The sequence below is a fragment of the Amblyomma americanum genome, chromosome 8 (assembly GCF_052857255.1).
Source record: "Amblyomma americanum isolate KBUSLIRL-KWMA chromosome 8, ASM5285725v1, whole genome shotgun sequence".
Taxonomy (NCBI): domain Eukaryota; kingdom Metazoa; phylum Arthropoda; class Arachnida; order Ixodida; family Ixodidae; genus Amblyomma; species Amblyomma americanum.
This window is the reverse complement of record NC_135504.1, coordinates 38,422,991-38,432,621: the sequence shown is the minus strand read 5'-3', so window position 1 is coordinate 38,432,621 and position 9,631 is coordinate 38,422,991.

Genomic DNA, 9,631 nt, shown 5'->3' with positions numbered 1-9,631 from the left:
TTGGCTGCAGGGAATTGACGTCACCAGGCATGAGCATACCAATTGGTTGGAAGGAAGAGATATCACCATCCTGGAAGTGTCACTTCCGGGAAAGATAACACTGTCAGTACTAGCACATTGCCACTGCATAATGGAATTAGTTCTGAAAGAACAGGTACGCCGACCAGTAAAAGAAAATTCAAATTTCATTTTACTGGTGAGCGTCTCTGTTTTTTGAAATATATCCCCCCTGCCGGACGGGATTATGTCATACTGTCGACTTCATAATGGAATTAGGTGTCCCTTTGAATTTTTTGGCAGTGGCTCTATGGCATTGGCCAAAGCGGTCGCTGTCGCCATTACTGCTTGTCGTACCTGAAGCTCTCTCTCTCTCTCTCAACTGCAGGCCGATGAGGATGCTATTTCTGCGGACCGCCGATAGGCCGCTTCTTATCGTGTCCTCTGCACTTGCGTATTACAAGCGACATTGGCCCTAGTCAGGTCCCCTGTGAAGCCTGTCGCCATTTAGCGACAAGTTCCTTGTCCGCCTACCATTTCTTTCCCTCCCGCACAGCCGCGCTCATACCGAGGCCAATAACATTGGTACGTAGGCACACGCGTCAACATGTCGTGCCCAAGTCGTACCGGGACCTGAATGTTGAATGGGATAGCGAATTGCGCTGTTATGTCCACTGAGACGCAAGGCTGTTCTTCGACGGCCTCGCCCTACTCCAAAGGCTTACCCATGCTATAAATTCACCGATGGAGGTGACGGAACGGTAGGAGGTGACATCGCATGTACAGTACATGGACTCAGGTATCGTCCTTCTACGACCACTGCTGCACATAAATCGTGGCTCGTAGCTACAATCATGACAGCCCTTCAAGCAAAGTTGCTGGTAAGCAGCCTCTCCTATAGCACGCTAGTCCCATTCTCTTGCAAGACGCATTTAAACAGCGCGGATTCCAAGGGGCATAATCGGCCAGAAATTCGTTTTAAGGAAAAGAAGGCGGCCATCGGCGACAAGGTGTCGCTATGGTTTTGGGAAGCTTATCTAAGAACTATATGTTCATGTGGCAGGTTTAAGTGAATTTATAGACCCTCTGATACATCCGGACTGTCTACCAGAGGGTGGACTCGGTGGTACATGTCTAGAGCAAAGGCAAATGTCTAGGGAGGACGGATTTCGATCGGCCATGTCCAACTGATCTGTGTGATTCCTTCACAATCTACACATTTGAGTGACGTTGCATGTCAGTCCTATCAGTTTTTTCTGTCTTGGAAAAAACGATGTTAATCAGAAAAGAGAATGCGGCGAAGCATGTCACACTCACATTAGTGTTCTATGATCTATTTATTCTTCGCTTTATTTTATTCTCAAACTTTTCATGTGGTAATAGACTACCTTTCAACCAACAGGTACTTCTGCACCCACTTTGAAAAAACAATTTTTGATTGTAGGGCAGCCGATAGGGAAAGAACATCTTTCCAGCAGCCAATGGTCAGTCGCGGCAGACATCGGTTGTTTTGAAAACAACGCTTAGTAACCCGGCAATTAACAGAGTTTTACTAACTGTTATTATTACCATAGTCTGGTTGTTAGAGCCATGCAGTGGTGAGTTATCAGCGGCAGACAAGACGACGCCATATCAGTTTCTGAAAAGACTAAAGCGCCGTTCTCTAAAGCGCAGAAACGCGACACAGACTAATGTTTTTCTCCGCACAAAACCTAAAAGTTGCATCAGATGCATTGTACAAAGGAAGTCCAATGCAAGCGCAACATCTGCTGCTCACAAGCTGCATTGTGCATGATCGCCCAATTCGAAGCGTCTGTGCTAATGGTTCAGCTGAACACACTACGTTTTGCTCCCTATGCCCAATGTTCAGTGCTCCTACTGCGCGTTTGTGTTGTGAACACTAACAAGGAATAGCGATATCTGTAGGACAAACCCAACGCGGCCCAGTGAGACCACATCCACCAGGCACTCTTCGAACACGTACATGACCATAGACGGTGCACTGTCGGGTGGGCCCACGTCACTACTGCGAATCATGATTGAGGAACCCTGCCAGTCTCGGTCAACACCTCAAAAACTCACGCCATTAACGGAAAAGAAATCTCCTTCATACACTAGTGCCGTAAAGGCAATAACAGATGTCAGAAGTGTTTTTACAGTCAGGACACTTATGCCTAGAGGTATTCAATACAGTGCACACACAATTCATAACGACACCTAATTACCTCTAGTGTTGCCAATGCGATACCATTAGAGGCTGTTGATGCTCTGCTAGAACTGACATAACCTCCGGTCTAGTTACGTCACGTCATTCCGGTCAATGGGTACTAACCGGTCACGTGACGTCACTTGCCTCTAGCCAATAAGAGAATTTTATCGCAGACTACACATTATTATCATTATTTCAAGAATACTGCCGACTGCCTTTCTTTCCCGATAAGCCTTTTAATGATGTCACATTAATGCACTTTGGTTTGGTTTGTTGTTGTTGGCTTTGGTTTTGTATATGGAGTTCAACATCCCAAAGCGACTCAGTGGAGGACTCCGGGTAATTTCGACCTTAAGGGGTCCTTTAACGTGCATTGCGCAGCACACGGACCTCTAGAATTTTGCCTCTATCGGAAAGCGACAGCTGCGGCCGGGATAAAACCCGAATTTTTCTGGTCAGCAGCCAAGCACTTCAATGACTGAGCCACCGCAGCGGCTGGTGGGGATTGTTCTTACTTGCTGGAAGAACACATCTGCTCTTTATAAAGAGGTTTTTTGCTTGGTCGCAAATACTAGTCCGTAACGTTCTTTCATTATCATTCAACTTAACTTATGCCTTAGCACAATGTCTACGGGTATCAAACAGAGATCGCCACACAAGCTGCTCACATTCCAAGAAACACATTGAGTCAAAACGTAAGCGGCCCGACAACGGGTATTGGCGCGGCGAATCTAACCGACAATCGAGAGTCACTAGAAAGGCATTATCGCTTACATCACCTCGGACTTGACCGAGACATGAAGGCAGGCTAATGGACGCCCACCAGGCATGACTGTGGAAACTAATCGCTTCCGCGACCCATTTCTCCCAATCGAAGCCAGTGAACCAGAGAGCAGCCGAGGGGTAGTGTCGTTAGGTGTGAAAGATGACCTATGCACTGCCTGAATTCTTATTCAGAGAGTGAATTGATTTTCCGCCAACAGGCTAGACAAAGACATTCGGCGTTGGATGGCTTTCGACTCTATCGCATTCATCGAAGGCACATAAGTATGCAGAACATTTCTGGCAGAGGAAGCTCTTGAGAACTAACGTTTTGCAGGCCTCATTATTTAAATTGCCGAACTTACCATAGCGTTAAATCCACGTGATTTGTGATATACTTTTCGTAATGCAGTCAACTACTGGTGCTTGACTACAAAGATGTACTGGAGAAAGCTCTTCCAAACATCTGAAGGGACGCAGCTGCGTAGAGTGTGAAAATTTACAAGCAAGGTCAGAAACTCTAGCAGGACGACGATTGTTCTTTAGATAATGCAGCACGAAGACCAAGAAAGACTAGGGTAGACATATAGGCAGAGCGCTGGCTTTCCACTCCGTTTATTCGTCATAGTCTCTAGAATTTATATTATCGGTAACGGAAACAAAGAGGGAACCAAACAGTTCTTGGTCCTCATCCCAGCCGCTAATCACGAATAGGAATCCAAGCAATAGGAGCAATCAGCATATTTCTTTAGCGTTATGGTTCCTCGACAGCCCTTGTTGTAGTATGTAGAAAAAAAAGACATACGGTTCAGCAATCAATCTCTCGCCATGTTCAACGTGAATAAGCCTGAATTATGAGTGCTCCAGCGCAGTCCTCTTCAGATAGATGCTGGCCTTCAGGATAACGCCAGTACCACGACCACGACAAATGACATGCACTTGGCCTTGACAGATGCACTTGACAAAGGCGGGGAACAGGCACTCATGAAATACACAGGCACTTCCCAAGGCACAGACCTGTTGCCATACATAGGCCCCTACCGATGTCACTGTTACCTGCCCATAGAACAGGCGTTTGCCCAATACACGGGCTTTTGTCCAGGAAGCAGGCACTTGGTCGTGGCACAAGTTCAAGAGAACACGCTGGTAAGTGAATCCGTCTTACGTTATTGAGAACGGAACTGCGTAGAATAAGAATAAAATCAGTCGCGACCCTTCTCCTGTCCAGCTCTCCTCTCGTCCATGTTAATCGTGCGCAGTCCCATTCTTAATCATGGCACCAGCACCTACCCATAAAAGAGGCTTTTGCCCATGATCGAGGAACGGCCCCAGGGCCCACACAATCGTCATGGCAAAGTGCATGCACCCAAGGTACACCAAACAACATGCGCGCCCGTGATGCCGTACATCCAAGTGAGTTTATAGATCCTGCGAATTATATTTGCCTTTAAATATGTGACGTCAATACATCCCAAAGCGTCGTAGGCGTCGCACTTGCAAGCGACCACTTCTGCTCCGCGCGGCGCATACATCAAAATCCGGAAACACGAGAGCCGGTCCTTATGTAAGCGCGAAGCATTTTCTCGCCAACCCGCTCCGCTCTGAGCCAATTAGGCCGTTGTTTTCGTCGGTCGATGCCAGTTTGGCGATCAGGCCTTCTATCAATGGCGTACGAGATGGCGGCACCACATTCTTCGAAGGCACGCGGGCGATCAAGAACAAACAAGGTCTGCAACAGGGTAGTCATTAGTATATATACATACAAAAGAAAAAATAAGTAAAAGCTTTACAGCGCCCGCGGCTGCGCTTGAATCGATCGGCTTGCTTTGCATACTTTCAAAGGCGCTCGTCTAGCTGGCCGGACCGTTAGTAACTGTCGTCGAGCGTAAAGATGGCGCAACGAGATACTGTTGCAGGCGAGCGTTCTTTACCTGGACGCACGTGTTTTGGCTCCTTTGAGGCGAGTGGATGCGGTCTCTTGAAGGATAAAGGGTGGGATGGTCGCTTGGCCGTGGTTGGCGTCTTTTACCTCGCGGGCCAAATGGAGGCAAAAGCTCTGCAGCTATCCAGGGGGCCTGATTCGTCGAGTTCGTCTATTTTGCGTGATGCGAGAAGTCCGGCGTGAGTGTTGGATGCGTTTAGAGAAAGAGAGAGAGAGAAAACTTATTTAGAAAAGAGTAATTCGCAGCAGACGGGTGGTCGGGGCCCCTAGTCCAGGGTTCCGCTGGCGGCAGCTGACTTGCGGACTACTGTACGATCCAGGCCTGCTGGTCCAGGTTGTCGCTGGCCATGGCCTCCACCCACTCCTCGTGTGTCGGGTGTGGCACTATTAGTTTTTGTTTTCTCTGGTTTGTGCGGGCATTCCCACGATGAATGGTAGAGTGTGGGGCTTGCTCTGCACCAGGGACAGTAACTTGGGTATTGTGTGAGTCTGATCTTGTGTAAAATGTGAGTACTTGGACATGTGTTTGTTTGTATTCCCCTCCAGTAGATGGCATCTGAGGAGGACAGTTGTTCGTGTGGCGGCGGGAAATGTCTTTTCTAGCCTAAGGCGTTCTAGCCTGTCACCATACGGTCCTAGGAGAGGCGTGGGATTGGGATGGGGATCCGCCCGATTTGTGAAAACTTCGGCTAACTGAATTGAGAAGAACTGGATTACGTCACTTCTACTGTGGTGTCTGCGGTAGTGCGTTAAATGGCCCGCGCTGCACTCGCCTCGTTCGGTTCGGGACAGGGAATTACTTCCTTGTCGCGATTTCTGGAGGCGACCTCGGGTGCTCCCCCGGTCCACGTGCGGAGCGTGCTTGATCGAAGGCGATAAGCGCATCCTCGTCCTCTCTAGGACAGCCGCGTTGACGCATTTGTACTCCGGAGAAATGTACGACCACTCGACTGTCTTGAAAGTCCCGCAAGATTAATTCTTTCCAAGCCGACATCTAATCAAGGGCACTTGCACACTGCGTGACGTCAGCCTGGCGATTCCAGGAAGTGAGTTCGACCGCGACACTTGCTTTGAGCGCGTCCGCTGCGGAAATGTGTTCTACAGAATAGTATGTCCAGAATAATCCCGCGGCTGCATAATTTACTCTTGCGTCAAAGCACCTTCCATGCCCTCAGTGCTTCAGTTCAATTTACTGGATTGTAAAGAAAACAAAAGTTGCATGACTTTTTACAGCCCAAATTAAAATTACGCTGTCGCTGTTCACTTTTTTCTTTTTGTTTACAGCACCTCACAGCTGTTGCAACACCTAGTGCGGCCCCAATCGCGCAGTCTGAAAAGAAAATTTCGCTTCTCGTATGGCGGGTATTCGATGTAAAGTAGAGACTATGGTTCCCCTGCTGCTATTAGTATACTATTAAAAACCCTCAAAATCAGTTCACAGACCGCTATACAGATACAGGATCAGGCATGATTGGGAAGCCGTTATGGATGCATGAAGCTGTGCGTATGGAGCTGACCGCGGCAATAGTACACCTTGCAACCAAGGAGTGCAGTGATCTTTCTTCAACCAGTTTATAACCTCATGTATACACTGTATTCATTGCCTTTTTATCTTTGTTATCTATGAGTAGTTTTATGTTCCAAGCCTGCAACAGCCTCTGAAATGCGGCCAACAGCAGGTGCTAAATAACTATGCACACAAACGAGGCAGATCGTTTTATTTTCTCAGAAATTCCTGGTGCATGAAAAAAGCTCAGTTCCACTTCATTTGCCACTCAGGTCAAAGAGTCAGCGCCCATATAGTCACTTATGTTCTCAAACTCGAACTGTCTAATTTTGGACAGAAGTGTGCCGATAGAAAAGAATTTCGATCACTTCATAAGCGGTTTTTCTGCAACCTAACCAAAGTTCAACACAAGCGAAATCATAGTGCGAAGGCGGTTGCATGTAAGTGGTAACGAAGTAAGGCTGTGTTTTTTTCTTTGAACCAGCTAATATTTTTGAATTATTTAGATTACGTTTCAGGCGTCCTGTTCGCGTTCCATTCGACGCTGAGGGTACATTGTGAGCGAATATTTTGTTGGCAAGCAGAGATTGGGTGGCGCCTGCTTTCTTCCTTTCGGAGTTCTTGTCGCATCTTTCTTCATTGTATTCATTACATTACCACAGAAGCAGCGGCTTGCTCCGATAAAAAATGCGAACCCCTCCTCAAACACATCTTAATCGGAGCCCCATTTCATAGCCGGATTCTCAATGACAATGCACAGGAAGAAACAACTTACACCAAGTTAAAACCAAAACCTCTTAAAAAGAGCAGCCATGACACATTCTTGTCTTGGTTCCAAGACCTGCCCTTATTTTGCTACAAAAGGAGCAACAAAATAAGGGGGCAATTGCTTATCAGGACCAACCGAAGCCACACCACACGGCTTCAATGGAAAGCTACTCAACTTTCAGAGATACCTCACACTTGGGGAAATTTTCTTCACTGTACGAGCTTCAAACACGGGACCACGCCTGTCATGGGTAGTTGCACCACCAAGATAGCCAGGGCGGCCAGGATGGTCGGCAAATAAATGTCAGGAGGAGAATGAATTCATCAATAACTCAAAGCCGGAACGGTATGTAGTCCATTGGTGATAGTCATGCAATACAACATTAAAAGACCTATCAAGCACGATTTGCCAAGCTTCTACTGCTAAGAGATATTATTGGTCCAAAGACCAACTTTGTTTTTCTCAAAAATGGCTTTCAGAGTGCATCTGGTTCTTAGTCGTTTCACGCTTGATGGTGCTGCAAGAACGAACTCATTTGCACTCCGGAAAACTTGGCTGGCTGGATTCGAAAATACCCGAACAATCTGCCCTTGACTTCAAGTGGCGCGCTCGTCCAGAGTGTAGAACTGATGTTGATCTCCAACTGAAGGGACTGCATGATAGTTCTAGCCTGCTACTGTTTGTGCATTGCGCCAAGGAAACCGAGATGTTTTGTAGTCGTAACGGGGACCTTGGCCGTAAGTCAAACATTCCATTTGAACGCAAAAAAGCGGCCTAGCTTGCGATGGGCTACCGATTGCATTTTAGGAACCACGCGAAATAAAACGGGGCGCAGACAAGATGAATAGACTTTGATAACGCGCGCAGCTCACAAGAAGTCTTCTCCGAGATGAACCGGGAAGTTCGCGATGTGCGTTAGAAATGTTGGAAACTCGCCAGCCCCGTGTACTACGGGCAACCTAATTAAGAATTCTGATGTCTAGAGCGCCAGATTTATGGCTGTTGACGGCGCTCCGTTAATTTGGAAAACTGCAACATGTTTCTTTAGAAAGGCCACAGTGTAAGTAAAAAAAAGTGGAAAGGTTTATAAATCAATCACTCACTCACTCACTCACTCAATCAATCAATCAATCAATCAATCAATCAATCAATCAATCAAACAATCAATTTTATTTTTCAGAAAGGAAGCTGGTCTTCTGGGATAAAAGCTGCTTGACTCAGGCCGAACAGGCGCCTACCAGACAGTAGCAGTCAGACAGAAGGCGCAGCTATAGCACCAATTATCATCAAATTATGTGCTCAAAAACAAAAATAATGAGTTTGACAAATGATGAGATGAGGGTTTAACGTCGCAAAGCGGCTCAGGCTCTCAAGGACGCCGTAGTGAAGGTCTCTGGAGATTTCGACCGCCTGGGGTCCTTTAACGCGCAGTGATCACATCGCACAGTACATTGGTTTTGACGTATACTTAAACCATGTACAGATGCGAAAGCATGTGTTCATTCCTCGCCTCTTCTTTCTGGAATCTGCATGCATACGAAGCCGCATTGCTCGCATTTTATCTTCACACAGTCTCTCCACTAGGCGGCAGCTGGCGCGGCGCTCTCCTCGAACTTGCTACAGCTGGCGCCACGGTCTCCTTCATTGGATACAACTGGCGCGACGCACTCATCCCATTGGCTACAGCTTGCGCGACGCACTCATCCCATTGGCTGCAGCTGGCGTGGCGCTCTCCTCCCATTGCCTACAGCTGGCGCGGCGCTCTCCTCCCATTCACTACAGCTGGCGCCACGCTCTCTTCCATTGGCTACAGCTGGCGCGGCACACTCATCCCATTGACTACAGCTGGCGCGACGCACTCATCCCGTTGGTTACAGCTGGCGCGACGCTGATCCGCCCATTGGCTACAGCTAGAGCGACGCACTCATCCCATTGGCTGCAGCTGGCGCGACGCACTCATCCCATTGACTACAGCTGGCGCAACGCTCCTCCGAACTTACCCGAGCTTCCTTCGATTGCCTGAAGCTTGCGCGAAGCTCGTCCGAATTAACGTGAGCTTACCGGAATTACTCCCAGGCTTCACACAAAATTCTTGACTGGATTCGACCCCTTCAAGTAGCGCTTCGCACAGAAAACATTACTAGTGTAAAATATAGCCATTCACCAAAGGGCCCTTTCAGTCGAGCATGACTGGCCTTGAGGCTGCAATGCTTGAAATTTCGTTATTTGCTTCCAGACACTGGCCCCATTGGAAGCTTTCGGGCCCGTTTTCACCCCAACCCACAACTGTTGATCTATAAAAGTTAACGTTTGCCAGTTCTTAATTCAACCGATAATATTGTTCTATACTTTTCTTGCCTTTCCTCATTATCTTCCCGAGTCATTTCTCTTCCTGAACCCACTCTGGAACGCGCAGTACTAGGGTGGTTATTTTTATATGGGGGC